The following is a 20,889-nucleotide window of genomic DNA, read 5'->3' as shown; positions in this document are numbered from 1 at the left end:
ATTTCTTGAGTTCTTTATATACTGTTGAGATCAATCCTCTGTCAGATGTGGGGTTGGAGAAGATCTTTTCCCATTCTGTTGGCTATCTTTTTGTCTTATTGCCTGTGTCTTTTGCTCTGCAAAAGCTTCTCAATTTCAAGAGGTCCCATTTATTAATTTTTGTGTTCAGGGTCTGTACTGTTGGTATTTTATTTAGGAAATAGTCTCCTGTGCCAATGCATTCAAGAGTGCTTCCTACTTTCTTTTCTATTAAGTTTAGTGTAACTGGATTTATGTTCAGGTCTTTGATCCACTTGGACTTGAGTTTTGTGCATGGTGACAGATATGGATCTATTTGTAATCTTTTACATATTGACATCCAGTTATGCCAGCACCATTTGTTGAAGTTACTTTCTTTTTTCCATTGTATACTTTTGGCTCCTTTGTCAAAAAACAGGTGTTCATATGTGCATGGATTAATGTCTGGGTATTCAATTCAATTCCATTAGTCATAGATAAGAAGTATGGTTTAAATTAACTGTAAAAGCTAAGTCAATAATAAGCCTGATCTAATGGCCAAACAGTTATAATTAATATAAGCTTCTGTGTGCTTACTTGAGGGATGTAAGTTGGAGAGACTGTCCCAACCACTGGCCATCTGGGACACATGAAAACTTCTGACTACACCTATTATATGGTTAAACTAATCCGCAGGTTTTCATCTATATAGATTATTGATTATAAATATATTTAATTAATTATAATTATATAATATTGATACAAATATTGATTAAATAGAAATATTAATTCACCATTAACATTTTTCCAGTCATCTCCAAATTTAAATTTATCCACATTTTTTTGCTTTCCCAGAGAGAATTAAACATTCTAGTTTTTTTGCTAAATGAAAAAACCAGAACTATTGCAAGCTGCAATAGTAAGTAGGATTTCAGCTGATTATGACAAGCTACTACCTGGAAGAACCCAAGGTCAAGCTGAGGCTCAAGGAGCCTTGGTGATATTGCCCTTTGATTATTAGTCATTTCCTGTGATGAATTTCTCATGTGTTGTTCTAGCATTTCCATCATTTATTAGACACAATTTCCCCTCTACTAATGGACAATTTAGATAACTTTCTGTGCAGGAACACAGGCGGGATCCCTAATTTAAGGCCTTTTTGTAATTATCATCATTAGCAGCATTCATCCAGGACCATCTCTGGATGGAGGAAGTATTGTAACTGAGATACTTCACAGATTCTCTAAGAACAGACTTAAGCATCCAGATTATCTGTTTGAGAATGCCTGGTGGATGTGTTAATTAAGCTTAACTTTCTCCTTTCTAGGTTTAGATCAAACCTTACCTACAGTAAAACCAAATGATACTGTTCTAAAAAAGGCAATTATAAATCATGTAATTGCATTGTTATATTCAGGGATCAACATTTTGCTCAGTCATCTTCAGAGAATCTTCATTCTATAGCAGACAGGAACAAATAGCAAACAAAAATCAACAGCCAAACATTATAGTTAGAGGAAGAAAACTAAGTTTAAAAGGATTGCCTCCTTCATATATCTCCCTCAAAGCCACAGAAAATAGCACGGACCCATAGGTAGAAAGAGATTAAGAGACAGACAGAATGGAGGACTCTTAACCTCAAAGATGTGAGTCTATTTAATGGATAATATGGATTTATTAAGATTTAAATTTAGAAATACACTCCCTGATTCAGACAAAAGTAAACTTCTGATGTCATCTTCTATTCTGTAAGTGAGCAAATCCACCTGGCCAACAGATCAAGCCAGTAAGAAGAAGAATGTGACCCCTCTCCCTTTCCTTTTAAGAGGTCACATATGATGGCAAGAAGCACAGCCTCTTTTGGCCTCTATAGCCCATGTTCATGGAGGGAGCAGATACCATGTCAGAGGACACCAAAGAAAAATGCCTGATAAATAACCAGGATTGATAAATAAAAGAAATCATAGAACCTAGGAAACAGGAACAGTGCAAACATTATTTTTTCCCCAGGTGAGTCCCATACCAGAGAGTATAAGTGATCACAAGCCTCATCCCTAAACCAGAAGCAATCTCCAATTAATCACCACCAGCTAATGAGAATTTACTTTATGTCAAAGGAGTTTCAATAGGGAATCGAACTACTTTTAAGTGTAGACTACATACCCAGAAATAGATGGGAATAGAAAATTGAGTCAACCTCATTTTTGAAAGGCTTTGTCTCATAGTATTGTGTCAGAGTTCCCACTTTGTCCCACTATTGTAGATTTTTTAATGCTGTGTGTGTGTGATTTTGTACACACACACACACATACATACACACACACACACACACACATATATATATATATATATATATACATATATATATATATATAATATCTATTCAATTTTAAACTACACATTGCTTGCATTTATGTTATGTTTCAAGGAAAGATTTTTGGGGGATTCCTGAATGTACAAACACATGTGTTTAATTCTCATGCCTTCTCTTGGGCTCTTTTCCTTATGTTTGCTGATTTTGACCAAATCCAATGTGTTAGATTTTCTCTATCATAGTAAGTTTTTTATTATTATCTCCTAGAAACCATACTTTTTTCCATAAAAATGGGATGGATTCAGATAGTAAGTGATGTGAGGAGGATATTGGGAGAGGTTTAAGGAGCTGGGAGGGAAACCATAATAAGGGGATATTATGTGAAAGAAAATCTATTTCAATGAATGGAAAAGAAAGAAAACCAGTGTTCCATTGAAGTGCTATGTAAATTTCAATTTAAAATTTTCATTTAAATTCCATTATGTGTATGTGTGCTTTTTGAGTGTTCTCTTAGGTGCACACCTGTGTGTAGGTGTGCTTGAGAGACAAAAAAGGCATCTGATTCATTGGCACTCGTGTTAAAGGTACCACGAATATTAAGATGCATGGATTTGATGGTGAACTAACTGGTTTCCTTTGAAAAAGTCATACATGATATTAAATGCTGATACATCTCCCCATCTTTCACAATATTATTTCTATCTATTTAACAAAACATCTTTCTTTCTCCTAAATTTTACTCTTCTAACTCCTAGTATGCAAAAGCAGTCTCTTGTCACCTCCAGAAGGGGTAATTAGTCTGCAAATATTCATTCTCTCTACTGCAAACTTTCTCAGTTTTTCTCTTACATTAAAAGGCACACATTAATTCAAATATCAAAAGGATTACTTGGAGTTTATTTCCAATATTACTTTGTATGAGAAATAAAAGAACACATCCCTTATGCACTAATCCACCAGGTATTGCAAAATAAGTGTTTGAGAGGAAGATTATAGAATACAATGTACAGAAAAGTAGTACACCTGACATTTCTGGGCATTATCATTGAAGAAAAAATGAGAATCGATAGCTGACACATACATCTTGCATTGTATCACAACTGGTGTCTCAGTACCATCACTATACTTTTCAGTAACAATTTATGAAATGAGTGTTCAGGAAGATGTTTTCTCCCTTAACTTTTGAGAGAATTTCTCTCAGGTCAGAATAAAATTATGTAGTACTTGGGTATAAAGATGCATCCCAGCAGACCTGCACTTGAGGACAAAATGGAGAAGACCTCCACCACCACCATGACCTTGCCTTTGGTGCTGTGGTAGACAGGGAGAAATGTGATCCACACACTACAGAACAACGCATGCTGAAGGTCAGCAAATTGGCTTCATTAAATTTGTCAGGGAGATTCCTGGCCAAGAAAGCCACAATGAAGCTCCCTAAGGCAAGGGAGCCATGGTATCCCAAGACACAGTAGAATGCAGTAACTGAGCCCTTGTTGCACACAATGATGATTTGGCCATACTCAGAGTATGCATCAATGTCAATAGAGGGTGGAGAAACTAGCAGCCATATTGTACAGAGAATAATTTGGATAAGGGTACATATGGCAATGATGTAGTTGGGTGCCTTTGAAATCATGAAAAACCTCATCCTTCATCCAGGGGATATGACTCTGAAAGCCAAAAGCACAGTTACTGTTTTGGCCAGCACAGTGGAAATAACCATAGTGAATACAACTCCAAATGTGATTTGCTGTAGAATACAGGTAGCTGAGCTGGGATGGCCAATGGAGAGCAAGGGGCACAAGAAACAAAACATGAGTGAGATGAGCAAGATGTAACTAAGATTCTGGTTGTTTGCCTTCACAAGGGGAGTATCATGGTGCTTGACAAAGACCACGAGAACAAGCACTGTGAATGCAGAGAAGCACAAGCCTATTGAGGCAAGAGTTTTTCCCAAGGAGTCTTCATAGGTCAGAAAGACCACAGATTTGGGAATGCACTGGTTCTGCTCTCTGTTGCCATACTGGTCCTCTGGACACCTCACACATTTTTCCACATCTGATGGAGAAAAGAATGTATGAATAAAGCAGCTTTAGCCATTTATTGACTGGATATTTCAATTGAATGTGCTGAAGAAGCATTGCACTATCTGCATTTGTTTCTGTGGATAGAGTCGAAGGACATTGTTGAATAACAATGCTTCCATTTCATACTACTCATACATTATCTTTATGGGGAATGAAACCCAACATGTCGTGTATTGGCTAATTTATGATGCGTGGGTGATGTCATTTGTCATGTTATCAGAAAGCACAGATATTTTCAATACATGACTTAAACTGGTGAATTGACAGAGGGTAAAATCATTAACTATTATTTTGCACAGAGTGTATTTTTAAGTCTCAGATCCCATGGTTGTAGTGCCTCCTGATGTCTTTCTGTCGGTTTTATTTATATTCTTCCTATAATAGATGGGGAATTTGTCTTCTATTGGGACACTTCCTGTGATATGTTTTCTAGTTTGAATTTACTAGCCCAAATCCATTGACATAGAAGAAATACTAAACAAAATCTTTAGGGACACTTAGAATTCACACATGGCATGCCAATACAAAGTAGATTTATTTGACCCAAAGAAAAATGAGCAGAGAATAGGAGACAGAAACAGGAGATAGAGAATGAAAGAGAAGAGGAAAACAATAAGAAAGAGGGGGAAGAATTTTTTGGCCATGGACGACAAAGAACTGCTCTGGATAGAGAAGACATAAACATTGCCTGTTTGAAAATAGCACTTCATACAGATGAAAGGGAAACCCCTGGTTAGGTTGAAGTGTTTAACTTGGATTGGACAGTTTAATTAGGACAGACACAATAGAGTTTTCCGAATCTGGACTTCAATACTTTGAATGCTGAACCTTGATAGTCAGCCTCAGGAGGAGGAAGTACCCAAATAAGGAAATAGACATTGGTGAGTAGCTTTAGGAATATAATAGTCTTAGTTAGCATTTCTATTGCTGTGAAGAGAACCATGACCCAAGTAGCTCTTACAAAAGAAAACATTTGATTGAGTGGCTTAAAGTTCAAAGGCTCAGTCCATTAACATCATGGGGGGACATGATGGTATGCATGCAGACGTAGTTCTGGAGAAGAAGCTGAATATTTTACATCTTGATCCAATGGCAACAGGAAGAAAACTGTCTCACTTGGTATGGCTTAAGCAAATAAGAGGCCTCCAAGTCTTCATCCACAGTGGCACAAATCCTCCAATTAATCCCACACCTTCTCCAACAAGACCACAGCCTCTAATAGGGCCAATTTCATTCAAACTATCACTATAATCTCATGAATTTTAACAAGACAAAAGGTTTGGTGAAGAGAGGCAGGGCTTGCTACAGCCATATTTCCATGCTTATTGTATCTAAAGTTCCCTCATAATTAGTAAATTGTATGTGTGTATATGTATATGTATGTACATGCAAAAGTAACAACAGAGCTCTATTATGAGAGTGATTGGGTTTATATGGGGGAAGCAGGAGTTTGAGAGTGAAAGAAGATTGCTATATAAATATAATTTTTATGTTTATTAATGCAAAAATGATTAATCAAAAAATATGTCCCCAGTTGTGTCCTTATCTGGAAGTAGGGATAGTTTGTCCATGAATCTTGTTCATAAGAAGCAGTAACACCCTTCTGAAGGCAGAAACTTCTGTATATACTTACCAATAACAAGCTTTTTTTCCTGATTCGATCACCTTTGGGAATAGACCACCACCTTTTTTCCTCTTTCACTAATATCCATCTATGAGAGTCTCAGATTTTGAGGTGTACTAAAGTGCTAAGTAGATATTTAGATAATACCATGATCACAATTGTGGTGATAATCTAATTGTACTGAATTATTATTTTGATTGTATGTTAATAAATAAAATTGTCTGGGAGTCAGAGCTATTAGAGCCATAGCAAGAGTGTGGCGGTGGTGGCACACGCCTTTAATCCCATAGATATCTGTGTGTTCAGGGTCAGAGCTATTAGAGCCATAGCAAGAGTGTGGCGGTGGTGGCCCACGCCTTTAATCCCATAAGATCTCTGTGTGTTCAGGGATACAGCCAGCATTGGAGACATATGCCTTTAAGACCTAGGGGGCTGTACATTCAGACAGTGACGAGGCAGTCATGTGTTTGGGTTTACAACCAATGAGAAGGCAGAACAACATACTTTAAAAAAACGAACCAACAGGAAGTAGGTCTCTTTTCACGAAGCTGGGACAGCAGGAGGAAGGGTGAGATTTTAGCTCTGAGCTCTGACTTCTCGGCTTTCTCTTTTACATTGTTTCTGTGTTTCTTATTTAATAAGATGGTTGGTTACATCTACATCTGGCGCCCAACGTGACAAGAATCCATTAAAAACCGCTTGGCTTGACGGCAGGTCCGCTTTCCCGCAAGGGCGGCAGGCGGTGGCAGGCGGCGGAGGAAGCGGCAGGAAGCGGCCGGTGTCTTACTCCGAGCTGCCGGCGTCCTAGTCCGAGCTGCCAGCTTCCTAGTCTGAGCTGCCGGCTTCCTAGTCCGGGTAGCAACTTCTAGCCCGGGCCTAGGTCTGTGAGCAGCTTGCCTAAAGCCGGTGCTACAAACAACTCAGACCTGCCCTGCTGAACAGGGCCCTGCCTGTAAAGCCAACGCACGTGGTCGGAGCTTAAGGAAGCCAGACCCAAGCCTTGACTCGGCACAAGAGGGAACACATGGCTGCATTTAAGCTTTAGCCGGCTACGCTTTCTTGTGCGTTCTCTCTTTCCTCTCTCTCTCTCTCTCTCTCTCTCTCTCTCTCTCTCTCTCTCTCTCTCTCTGGATTTACACCTGGGACACTAGGTGGCTGCTTTGAAAATCCCCTCAGATTTCTACTGTTCTACGCAGATTTGGTAAGTCATAATATATCAGATATTTTAAAGGAAACTATCTAAAAGAGAATTTTTTCCACATTAAAAAACAAATGGGTTTTATGTGTACATTGGAAGAAAATTGGTTTTTGTTCGAAATTTTAGGCAGTCTGGCAATGGAACAACTATATAATATTAGTATTGGTGGAATTATGCACCTTATCACTATAATTATCCACATTTTAATATTTAAAAAGATAGTCAATTTAAGTGCCAGGATAACAGCTTTAGAAGAACTTGTTAAACCTGTAAAAATTCAGACAGAAGAAATTAACAGTGAAGTTGTTTCAAGTCGGGATCATAAGGTTGCAGAAAGAAAGCCTGTTTTCACACAGTCACCCTTAATTTATCCTGTAACTGTACAGCAGATGCCTGATCAAATGGCTACACAAAATACTTGGGCTCCAATTGAAATGTTGGATTTAAAAAGGTTTAAGGAGGCAATAGTATCTTATGGCATGCATTACCCATATGTAAAGCAAATGTTAAACTCTTGGTCAACATATAATAGGATAGTACCACAGGACTGGCGGGACCTCGCACAAGGTGTTCTGGAACCCAGCCAGAGACTTCAATTTCTGACTTGGTTTAAGGAGGAGGCTAAAAACATAGAAAAACAATGGAGGGATAAAGGAATACAAGTTTGCCAGGATCAGCTTATGGGCGAAGGCCAATATGCTTCAGCACAAGCACAATGTTTATATGATGTCCAAACCCTAATTTTATGTCGAACGGCAGCCTTGAATGCATGGGACAGAGTTGAGGAACCAGGAAAAAAATCTGAGTCATTTACAAAGGTGAAGCAAGGCCCAAAAGAGTCTTTTACAGATTTTTTACAAAGACTGGCTTCAGCAGTAAAGAGAATGGTCTCAGATTCAGAAGCTGGTAAGGCAATAATTGAATCTTTGGCCTTTGAGAATGCGAATGCAGCATGCAAAAGAATAATCAGGCCATTAAGGGCAAGATCTGCACCTATGGAAGATTGGATTAGAGAAACAATTAATGTTGAAGCTGATGAGCATGATGATACATGGGTAGGAGAAGTAATTTCAAAAGGTTTGAGGAGTGTTAGATGTTTTGGATGTGGAAAGCAAGGACATTTGAAAAGGGACTGTAGACAGGTCATTCCCAGAAACAATGTTTCTTCAAGGAACAATGGCAACAGAATGCCCCTTCCTTCTGGAGTATGCAGAAGGTGTGGTAAGGGAAAACACTGGACCAACGAATGTAGATCAACAAAGGACAGACAGGGTAATCCTTTGCCTCAGTCTTCGGGAAACTCCCAGAGGGGCCTCAGGCAGGCCCCCAGTGCAAATCCAGTTCAAAACTTTCCGGCAGCCATAGAGGAAATGCCTGCTCTGGAGAGCGATTAAATAACCAAATGCCTATTGGAATAAATCATGCTGGTAAGAATGATGAAACAGAGAGAATAGAAAATTCAGGAGAAAACATAAAGAAAATTTTTTGGCAAACTTCTATTAATGAACAAAGACCTAAATTAACGATAAAAATAAATGGTGTTTTGTTGTCTGGTCTGGTAGACACAGGTGCGGACGTTACCATAATAGCACCAGAATTTTGGCATCCAACTTGGCCTCTTCAGGAGGTAAACGTTCAACTGTTAGGAATTGGGACATTATCTCAGGTGAAACAGAGTGCAAGATGGCTTGAATGTATAGGTCCAGAAGGACAGAGTGGAAAATTAAAACCATATGTGCCTAACATAACTATGAACCTGTGGGGTCGAGACTTGTTGCAACAATGGAATACTCAGATTAACATCCCTCCAATCTCAGAAACAAATCATAAACTAGCACATGTTACTGAGAGAAATATTAGAAGATATTGTTCTAATGAGTGGTCACCAGCCATCCATATTATACAAGAACAGGGCACAATAACTGATGATCTTCCAAAGACACCAACAGCTCTACCTTTAAAATGGTTAACAGACAAGCCTGTATGGGTCCAGCAATGGCCTTTAACAACAGAGAAACTCCAGGCTTTAGAAGAGCTGGTAGAAGAACAGTTAAATGCTCAGCATATTGAAGAATCAACCAGCCCTTGGAATTCTCCTGTATTTGTTATTAAAAAGAAATCTGGTAAATGGAGAATGGTAACAGACCTTAGAGCAATTAACAAAGTAATTCAGCCAATGGGCTCTCTACAATCTGAGATGCCTTTGCCTACTCTGTTACCAAAAGGATGGCCTCTCATAGTTATTGATTTAAAAGACTGTTTCTTTTCAATACCCTTACAAGAAAAAGACAAAGAAAGATTTGCTTTTACAGTGCCTACTTATAATAATTCTCAACCGGTTAAAAGATTTCAATGGAGGGTCCTCCCACAGGGAATGTTGAATAGCCCAACTCTGTGCCAATATTTTGTACGACAGCCATTGGAAGTGATACGTAAAAAATTTCCTAAATCTATAATTTATCATTATATGGACGATATTTTACTAGCTGACTCAAATGCAGATACTTTAGAAATAATGTTTGAAGAAGTAAAGAAAATTTTGCCTCGCTGGGGATTACAAATTGCTCCTGAAAAGATACAAAGAGGAGATTCTATTAATTATTTAGGATATAAAATAGAGCTACAAAAAATTAGACCCCAAAAGGTGCAAATTCGGAGAGATAGACTACAGACTCTTAATGACTTTCAAAGATTATTTGGAGATATTTCTCATCTACGAACTATTGTTGGTGTAAAAAATGATGAACTGACTAATTTGTTCAAAACCTTAGAAGGTGACAAGGACTTAAATAGTCCAAGAGAATTATCACCTGAAGCTGAGAAAGAATTAGCCTTGGTAGAAAAGAAAGTACATGAAGGACACGTGAATCGTATTGATCCAAAGCTGGATTGCATTTTGGTTATCTTACCTTCTAGGCATTCTCCTACTGGAATATTAATGCAGAGGGAAGATATTATATTGGAATGGATATTTTTACCAAATAAACCAAATAAAAAATTAAAAACTTATGTGGAAAAAATCTCTGATTTGATTTACAAAGGAAAAATGAGACTTCGTCAATTAGCAGGCATAGACCCAGCAGAAAGTGTCATACCATTAACTAAGGAGGACATTGAAAAATTATGGACAGAAAGTGAACCTTGGCAAAGAGCTTGCAGTAATTTTTTGGGAGAAATTAACAGCAAATATCCCAAAAGCAATAGAATTGATCTTATAAAGAGAGCTGATTGGATCTTGCCTCGAATTGTACGGCAAAACCCCACATCTGGAGTTCGTACATTTTATACGGATGCCAACAAAGAAGGAAAGGCAGGTTACAAATCAGAAAATTTAAGTAAAGTGGTTCAAAGTCCGTGTAATTCAGTTCAAAAATCAGAATTGTATGCTATTCTGTTGGTATTAATGGATTTTTCAGAACCTCTCAACATAGTAACTGACTCTCAGTATGCTGAAAGAGTGGTGTTACATATTGAGACTGCAGAATTTATCCCTGATGCTTCAGAATTAACTTCACTATTTATTCAATTACAAGATACAATCAGGAAAAGGAATCATCCTTTATATATAACTCACATTCGATCCCATACTGGTCTGCCAGGCCCTCTAGCACAAGGCAATGATGAAATTGATAAATTATTGATAGGAAATGTGCTGGCGGCCTCAGAATTTCATAAAAAACATCACGTTAATAGTAAAGGTTTAAAAAAGGATTTTTCCATAACCTGGCAACAAGCCAAAGAAATAGTAAAGAAATGTCCTACTTGTTCCTTCTACAATCAGACGCCATTACCAGCAGGATGTAACCCAAAGGGTACTCAGAGAAATGAGATCTGGCAGATGGACGTGTTTCACTTTGCAGAATTTGGAAAATTGAAATATGTACACCACACTATCGATACTTATTCAGGATTTCAATGGGCAACTGCTTTGAGTTCTGAAAAAGCTGATTCTGTAATCACTCATTTGCTAGAAGTTATGGCCATCATGGGTATACCTGCACAAATCAAAACTGACAATGCTCCATCATATGTCTCTGTTAAAATGAAACAGTTTTTTGCTTATTACAATATAAAGCATATTACAGGCATACCACATAATCCTACAGGTCAAGCAGTTATAGAAAGATCAAACAGAACTCTAAAGGATATGCTAAATAAACAGAAATGGGTAACAAAAACCCCCAGAAATAGACTGCATAATGCTCTTCTAACTTTGAATTTTCTGAATGCCAATGAGAAAGGAACAACAGCTGCAGAGAGACATTGGATAATAGAAAAAACTACAGAATTAAATCAGCCTATATACTTTAAGGATGTGCTGACCTCAGAATGGAAACCAGGGTATGTATTACATTGGGGATGTGGTTTTGCTTTTGTTTCTACAGGAGAAGATAAGCTGTGGGTACCATCAAAATTGATAAAGGTTCGATTTGAACAAGAGAGACCTCTTAATTAGAGGAGGTGATAGTTCATCAACCAGCATGAACATCCAATTTAAACTAACTTGTATCAATAAAACATGCCTTTTCATTTCATCAGATAATAACTTGCCAAAAAGGAACATCCCCAAAATTAGTCTTGGGGAAAGGTTTTTGTTTTTGTCTTTTAGGAGAATGAAGGTTAAGGAATCTGAAGAACACTGGACAAATGAGACAACTGAAGAAAAGTGACAAATCATCTATCCCAAGAAACAGAGTGAAACGGTGTATGGGTATATATTATCTAAAAAAATTTTATGTCTTCCTAAATGTTTGTTTCTGCTTTTCTCCAAAGATTTAACACTATTGGTCTTCTAACAGTCCCAGTTCAATTAAAATTTAAAGCTGACTTTGGAGTTGGAGAATGGCTCTCTCCTTCTTTAAAATCAAGCATGTTGTTAAAAGGAAAATGCAAACTCCCTGTATCATGCCAGAATAAGAGCCATCTTCTGCTATGGTACAGGACAAAAGCAAAATTAATTAAGGGACTCTTCTATTACTAATCTCAACTCTTTGATTCTATTCTGATTCTTCAAACTTTTCTCAAAGTATAAATTTTATATCAAAATTTACAAGATTAATATATATATATATACATTTTAAACTTTGTTAAGATATGAATGGTCACATAGAGTACTAACTAATTCTAGAAAAAAGGCTAGCTGCATATATATGTTTTTGTGTTCGAGTCTCTTATCAGTTTTCTGCAGGAAATCATGGCCAGGCCTAAAATCAACTGAAGTCTCCAGAAAGAAGATGGGGCCCCACAACAACAACAATTCCACGTGGACAATAATAATATCATTAAGCTGACAAACATCATCCATAGATTAGCTTTGAACTATAAGATGCTCAGAGCAAATTTGAGATGACTAGCTGAGATGATTCAGTCTCAAAGACTACTTGAATAAGGACTTGAGATAAACCCTAAACTTTGGCATTATACACAGACTGGATAATGAAGGATATAGTTACCTCTCCTAGAATTTGACAATTAACCTAAAATTTTTCTTTCAGGATAAAGAAAACTTCGCCCATACCCAGCAGGAAGCAATTTTAAGAATACGACGCCCACATTCCCAAAGAGGTGGTGTGGGGCAGGTGGTTTTTTGGTCTTTTTAATGGGTTTTGGGTCTGGGATAATTTTCAGTATTTAGGGGGGTTGGTTACAAGTTATTGTCAAGGGTTAGGAAAAAGGCTAAGCAAAGGAGATTAGATTTAAGGTTCTTGTTTAAAAAAAAGAGAAAGAAAGAAAAGAAAAAGACAATTACTAGTTTTAAATACTTTACATTGGATTGAATTGTTTTATATTGTACACAAATTTGAAACTGATATTGTTAGAAAATGCTATATGTATATTTCTAATTGTATTTATTCCATCCATTTAACAATGTAATGCAAATTTCTGATCCTTGAATGTTATTATTATCAACTATTAGGATATAAAGAAATGAAAGCTAGTAGTTAGACATTATCATAGAACTTGTAGTCATATTAGATATGTTTTAAAAATTGAGCAGAGATGTTTTAGACATGTCATCTTCAAACTCTTCAGAGATCTACAGAATATGGCATTTAAAATGTTTTAATAACTTAGAAAATTTTTCTTTTTTGAGACATGTCGGCTCCTGGCAGTACCAATCTACTTTAGAGAAAATATGGGCATTGAAGAAGCTGCATATGGAGTCAACTTTCATTCTGGCAAAAGTTAGCCACTGGACAACAAAGTATCCTCGAATCAACAGGACAAAATGGACAGACAGATCACAAAACAAGGGACTACTGATTCTTGCCAAAACAAGTGTGGTTATGGCTTTATCAAAAGGCATCTTCTGAGGCCAGGACAATATGGCCCCATCCCTGAAGTGGCCTTCGCATCCGGAAAAGGTACGGTGCCCTTTTCTTCGAAGGCAGCTTAACAGGCAGAGGGCCGATGGATTCTGTTGTACAATGGAACAGCAGCTGAAAGCTCATGCCTCTCAAAAGTAGACTGGCATTTAATAGAGGGATGTGGAGAAGAAGGGGATGCTGAGATGAAGCCATATATACACAGCCAAGAAGAATGGACAGCTGAATTAAAAAACTGTCAACAATTTCCAGAATTTAAAATCCTGAATCATGACAGGACACTAGTGGAATTCAGGTGTTTCTGGTACGTGGACTGCTCTCACCCAATGTGAGGTTGAACTGTTGACCTTGTGTACATCCTACTTCACAAATGAGTCTGTCAGATACACTAAGCCTATAGGCTGAAGATGATGCCCCAACACTGCGGAGAAACCTCAGGTGACTGCCCAGGCAGCTGGCTGTTTCTGTCAACTCACAAAATTTTTTGGAAGTTGCTTGCATGCACTTCCTGTTTTTATTTTTGTTAGCTAATATTATTCCCTTCTTGGGTCTCTGAGGGAGTTGAAGATTAGTTAGTTATGGTTGAAGATTAGTTAGTTATAGTTGAACATTAATTAGGATAGAAAGTACATTAGATACATCTTGGAATTACCAAAATAGGATAGATAATGGAATTATTTTCTCTGATTTGTCAAATACCTATTTAGGTATTTATTACTTGTATATATTGTATATAGTTATTGTACTTTTGTATATAGTTTTTCTTTTGTTAGTTATAACCTTTTGCTTTCTTTTTCTTTTTATTAAAATAGAAAAGGGGAAATGTGGTGATAATCTAATTGTACTGAATTATTATTTTGATTGTATGTTAATAAATAAAGTTGTCTGGGAGTCAGAGTTTAGAGCCATAGCAAGAGTGTGGCGGTGGTGGCACACGCCTTTAATCCCATAGATATCTGTGTGTTCAGGGTCAGAGCTATTAGAGCCATAGCAAGAGTGTGGCGGTGGTGGCCCATGCCTTTAATCCCATAAGATCTCTGTGTGTTCAGGGATACAGCCAGCATTGGAGACATATGCCTTTAAGACCTAGGGGGCTGTACATTCAGACAGTGACGAGGCAGTCATGTGTTTGGGTTTACAACCAATGAGAAGGCAGAACAACATACTTTAAAAAAACGAACCGACAGGAAGTAGGTCTCTTTTCGTGAAGCTGGGACAGCAGGAGGAAGGGTGAGATTTTAGCTCTGAGCTCTGACTTCTCGGCTTTCTCTTTTACATTGTTTCTGTGTTTCTTATTTAATAAGACGGTTGGTTACATCTACACACAATAAAAGAAGAACACTCAAGCAAGAGTGACAGGACAGAGGTTTGCTTGGAGGAATAATATCCTGTCCATAAGTTGCAGTCTCCACCATGGAAAGTTTAAGAAACTTGAGTAAAATTGCTCTCAATGATTGGACAATTTCATAGAGTCATGATGTGCTTCTAGGTTTCAAGTGCTTTTATCTAGAACAATGCATTTATGGACACATGTAACTAATTATTTTTTAAGGCATAGAAAATTTTCTCAGTAGTGAAGAGAATATATTGCTCTTACAGAAGACCTGAATTCAGTTCTAAAGAATGATGTCAGGTGTCTAAAATCTGACTGTACTCTAACTGCAGGGGCCTTGGATGCTTCTCACATGCACATGCAATTGTGTACACATAACCACCTATTTCACGCACACACATACACACACACACACACACACACACACATACACACACACACATATATATATATAATTAAGTAATAAAAATATTTTCTTTAATTTTTGATGTATTTATTGTTGTAAATACCTTTTATTCTTATATGTTTCATATGGAAAACAATTTCTTTAGAGTTGATTTAAGTAAATTGCAGTAAGTTGTATGCACAAGTGCATAGGAATCAGAACACAACCTCTAAGACTTGGCAAAATCTTTCTATTACATGGGCCCAAGGGATGAACTCATCAGCTTTAGTAGAAAGGGATTTAAATTCTGATCTGTTTTACTGGCCATAAATGTTCTTTAATAAATTTCATTATATGGGATAATATGCAACAGGATAGAAAACGTAAGTATCTGCCATTGTTATATAACCAACTCTAAATAATCATTTGACTAACATGGGCTGTGTAGGTGACAACACCATTTGGATAACTGTAGCTAGTTCCTATCATTCAAAACCATTGTGTCTTCTACTTTTTACTTTATTATCTATGCTGTATATAAAAATACTGATTATAGTACTCCATATTTTCTACTTTATGTGGGAACAATTCTCCATACTCCTCTAGATTTCAAATCACAATGGTACTTTGAAAGGGGGATCTCTGGATAGAGCTTGAAATCCGTTGTATCATACTGAACAGTTTCTTACAATTTCCCAAGAATTTGTTTTCACTCTTCATTAATCTTACAGAGACAGAGGGCTTATATTTGGTTTGTAGAGCCCACATAGCAGAGTTCAAGGGATCAGAAGCCCTAGTCTGTTTTCCATTGATTCCCTTCATATACATGGTGCCTATCAACTTATAAACTTATGTAGTGACAAAACAAACATGTAAATATAAAAAATAAATATTAATAAATTTTCGGGATTGGAATCTAATCTACTTGTAGTTTCAAAGGATATTAGTCACTAGTAAAGACCTTCTATGGAATTCCCTCACATTGTGGTTTGATTATCAAAATTTATATGAGAAAAGGCAACCTACCATGGATTTTCAAGGAGTCAAAGATGTATGTCATGGCATAACATGTTGCTTAAAGTGACATTGTTAATGATTATAGTACTATCAAAACTAACTTGTGAAAGTGATATGGTTTATTTTTACACACATCTCTTAGAACCTTTGATGATCCCAGTGTGTTTGTGAAAGGATGATCTATGTGAAGTATTTATCTAACAGCAAACACTCACTTGTCTCATTAGAAACTTCATTTTCTGGGCAGAGGATGCAATCAAAACAGCAGGATGCAATTCCCTCCTGCAAGAATTTTCTGAATCCAGGACCACAATCAGCACTGCACACAGAGGGTGGCATCTGAGGAAAATTAGACATATGCTGATATCAGATATCAGGATTTTTACTTACTTCTTCCATCACAAAATTATATTAGTATGAAGAAATATCAATGAGGTTATTTTATATATACCAAATGAGTGACCACATTAAACTTAGTATATTTTATAATGCCAAACAAGCAAATGTGGTGGTATTGTGTTCCCCAAAATATTGTGCACCCTAATAAACTTATCTGGGGTCAGAGGCAGAACAGCCACAATATTAAACATAAAGGATAGGCAATGGTAGCACACGCCTTTAATCGAAGCACTTGAGAGAAAGAGCTAGGCAGAAATCCATGTGTTCAAGGATATATCCAAGCATGTTGACTCAAGACTTTTATCCCAGAAAATGAGCCTTTAATCTCAGGAAGTGGTGTTAGAAAGCAGAAAGATATATAAGGCATGAGGATCAGGATCAAGAAGTATTTGTTTGGTTAAGCTTTTGGCTGCTTAAGCTTTTAGGTTTTGAACAGCACAGTTCATGTGAGAGCCATTCAGATAAGAGGAAAAAGAAGCATCCACTCTGAGGAAACAAAATCAGCTGAGAAGTTGGCCAGGTGACGTTAGCTGTGGCTCGTTCTGTCTCTCTGATCTTCAAGTGTTCACTCCAACAACTGGCCTTAAGCTTGATTTTATTAACAAAAACTTTTTTTAACTTATTTTTTTATTTATTTTACAATACTATTCAGTTCTACATAATAGCCACAGATTCCCTTGTTCTCTCCCTTCCTGCCCCCCTCCCTTTCCCCCCAGCCCACCCCCCATTCCCACCGCCTCCAGATCAAGGTCTCCCCCGAGGACTGGGATCGACCTGATAGACTCAGTCCAGGCAGGTCCAGTCCCCTCATCCCAGATTGAGCCAAGCGTCCCTGCATAAGTCCCAGGTTTCAAACAGCTAACTCATGCAACAAGCCCATGACCTGGTAAAAACTGCCTAGATGCCTCCCAAACAGATCAAGCCAATCGACTGTCTCACCTATTCAGAGGGCCTGATCCATTTGGAGGCCCCTCAGCTTTTGGTTCATAGTTCATGTGTTTCCATTCATTTGGTTATTTGTCCCTGTACTTTATCCAACCTTGGTTTCAACAATTCTCACTCATATAGACCCTCCTCTTTCTCACTAATTAGACTCCCAGAGCTCCACCAGGGGCCTAGCCGTGGATATCTACATCCAGATTCCTTAGTCCTTGGATGGGGTTTATGGCACAACTATTAGGGTGTTTGGCCCTCCCATCACCAGAGTAGGTCAGTCCCAGCTGTCTCTCAACCATTGCCAGCAGTCTTTTGTGGGGGTGTTTTTGTGGATTTCTGTGGGCCTCTTTAGCTCTTTGTTTCTTCCTTTTCTCATGTTGTCTTCATTTACCATCTTGTTGATTTTCTCAAAAAAACAACTCTTTGTTTCATTAATTTTTTGTATTATTCTCTTAGTTTCTCTTTTATTAATTTCTCCTCTCACTTTGATAATTTCCTGGCGTCTATTCTTCCTGGGAGACTATGCTTCTTCTTGTTCTAGAGCTTTTAGGTTTGCTGTTAAGTCACTAGTGTGGGATTTCTCCAACTCCTTTATGTGGGCATTTAGTGCCATGAATTTCCCTCTTAACACTGCTTTCATAGTGTCCCATAAGTTTGGGTATGTGGTGTCTTCATTTTCATTGATCTCTAGGAAGACTTTAATTTCTTTCTTTATTTTATCCTTAACCCATTGGTGATTCAGGTGAGCATTATTCAGTTTCCATGAGATTGTAGGTTTTCTGTAGTTTTTGTTGTTGTTGAAATCTAACTTTAAACCATGGTGGTCTGATAGAACACAGGAGGTTATTCCAATTGTTTTGTATCAGTTGAGATTTGCTTTGTGGCCAAGTATGTGGTCAATTTTAGAGAAAGTTCCATGGGATGCTGAGAAGAAGGTATATTCGTTCTTGTTAGGACGGAATGTTCTGTACATATCTATAAGGTTCAATTGGGTCATGACATCAGTTAAGTGCTTTATTTCTCTGCTAAGTTTCGATTTGGGAGATCTGTCCAGTAGTGAAAGTGGGGTGTTGAGATCTCCCACTATTAATGTGTGGGGTTTTATATGTGGTTTAAGCTTTAGTACTGTTTCTTTTACATATGTGGGAGCCCTTGTGTTTGGGGCATAAATGTTCAGAATTGAAATTTCATCTTGGTGGATCATTCCTGTGATGAGGGTGCAATGCCCTTCTTGATCTCCTTTGATTGATTTTAGTTTGAAGTCTATTTTGTTGGATATCAGGATGTCTACACCTGCTTGTTTCTTAAGACCATTTGATTGGAAAGTCTTTTCCCAGCCTTTTATTCTTAGGTACTCTCTGTCTTTGAATTTGAGATGTATTTTTTGTGTGCAGAGGAAGATTGGTCCTGCTTTTGAATCCATTCTGTAAGCCTATGTCTTTTTATAGGTGAATTAAGTCCGTTGGTATTAAGGGATATTAACGACCAGTGATTGTTCATCCCTGTTATTTTTGGTGGTAGTGTGTGTGTACTTCTCTTCTTTGGGGTTTACTGTTGTGGCTTTATCTATTGCCTGTGTTTTCGAGTGTGTATCTGACTTCCTTCGGTTGGAATTTTCCTTCAAGTGCTTTCTGTAGGTCTGGGTTTGTGGATAGGTATTGTATAAATCTGGCTTTGACTTCGAATGTCTTGTTCCTTCTGTCTATGATGATTGAAAGTTTTGCTGGGTATATTACTCTGGGCTGGCATCCATGGTCTCTTAATGTCTGCATTACATCTGTCCAGGTCCTTTGGCTTTCAATGCCTCCATTGAGAAATCCGGTGTTATTCTGATGGGTTTACCTTTATAGGTCACTTGGCCTTTTTCCTTGGCTGCTCTTAATATTCTTTCTTTATTCTGTACATTTAGTTGTTTAATTATTATGTGTCGAGGGGACTTTTTGGGGGGTTCTAGTCTGTTTGGTGTTCTATAGGCTTTTTGTATCTTCATAGACATATCCTTCTTTAAGTTGGGAAAGTTTTCTTCTATAATTTTGTTGAATATATTTTCTGTGCCTTTGAGTTGGTATTCGTCACCTTCTTCTATCCCTATAATTCATAGGTTTGGTCTTTTCATGGTGTCCCAAATTTCTTGGACATTTTGGATCATGACTTTGTTGGCTTTAGTGTTTCCTTCGACTGATGAAACTATTTCTTCTACAGTATATTCAATGCCAGAGATCCTCTCTTCCATCTCTTGCATTCTGTTGCTTATATTTGCATCTGCAGTTCCCAATGTTTTACTCAGGTTTTCTATTTCCAGCATTCCCTCTGTTTTTGTCTTCTTTATTTTTTCAATATCCCTTTTCATTTGTTTCATTGCTTTTTCATGATTTTATTTCAGTACTTTATTGTTTTCTTCCTATACTTTATTGTTTTCTTCCAGGACTTTATTATTTTCTTGCAGGACTTTATTGTTTTCTTCTAATTTTTTTGCCCTTTCCTCTAGTTGTTTACAGTGTTCCTCCAATTTTCTTGTCTTTTCCTCTACATAAGCCTCTAACTTCTTCATGATGTTACTCATAAGGCTACTTTCTTCTGCTTCTTCCAATTTTTGGTGTTCAGATCCTGATGTTGGAGGCGGGCTAGGTTCTGGTGATGCTGTATTGCTCTTCATTTTGTTGTATGTACTTCTGCCTTGATGTCTGCCCATCTCCTTGTGGTTCCTTCTTGGTCTTATCAGTGTACTTGGTTCAGAAAGAGCTGACAGAATCAGGAAGTCTCTCTCTCTTGTCCAGATGGGAGTTCTCTTGTCTAAATGGGAACTCTGGGGCAGGATGGAAGCTCTTATCTGAATTGAAAGTCTCTGGTCCAGAAGGGAGGTCTCTAAGTCTCAGGAGGTTGCTGGGGTCTTGGGCAGATGGGCGTGGGAGCAGGGCACGGAGATTGCAGGGGCTGCCGGGGGGGGGGGGGGTTGGAAAAGGGGATCCCTTCTGGTGGGGCTAGAAAGTGACCTGCCCTGTGGACAGAACCTGGGGCCAAGTTGGGCAGGTCTTCCCGGAGTGGCTAGTGCCCAGGGATGGGGTCGAGGTTGGGCCCGGATACTCACCTCTGGTCCAGAAGGGAAGTTGTGGGCAGGATGGGAGCTGGGGACCGGTCTCTAAGTCTCAGGAAGTGGCTGGGGTCTTGGGCAGATGGGCGTGGGGGCAGGGCGTGGAGATTGCAGGGCCTGCTGGGGGGCTTGGAAAAGGGGATCCCTCCTGGTGGGGCTAGAAGGCGACTTGCCCGGTGGTC

At 38.1% G+C, this 20,889-nt stretch overlaps 1 pseudogene; it reads right to left on the bottom strand.

Annotated features, from left to right (window-relative positions):
• Window positions 1–3,513: 3,513 nt before the first annotated feature.
• Window positions 3,514–20,889, bottom strand: part of LOC143271218 (vomeronasal type-2 receptor 116-like) — a 40,487-nt pseudogene continuing 23,111 nt past the window's right edge.

Source organism: Peromyscus maniculatus, chromosome 1 (genome assembly GCF_049852395.1).
Source record: "Peromyscus maniculatus bairdii isolate BWxNUB_F1_BW_parent chromosome 1, HU_Pman_BW_mat_3.1, whole genome shotgun sequence".
Lineage (NCBI taxonomy): Eukaryota > Metazoa > Chordata > Mammalia > Rodentia > Cricetidae > Peromyscus > Peromyscus maniculatus.
This window is presented reverse-complemented; position numbering and strand designations above follow the sequence as displayed.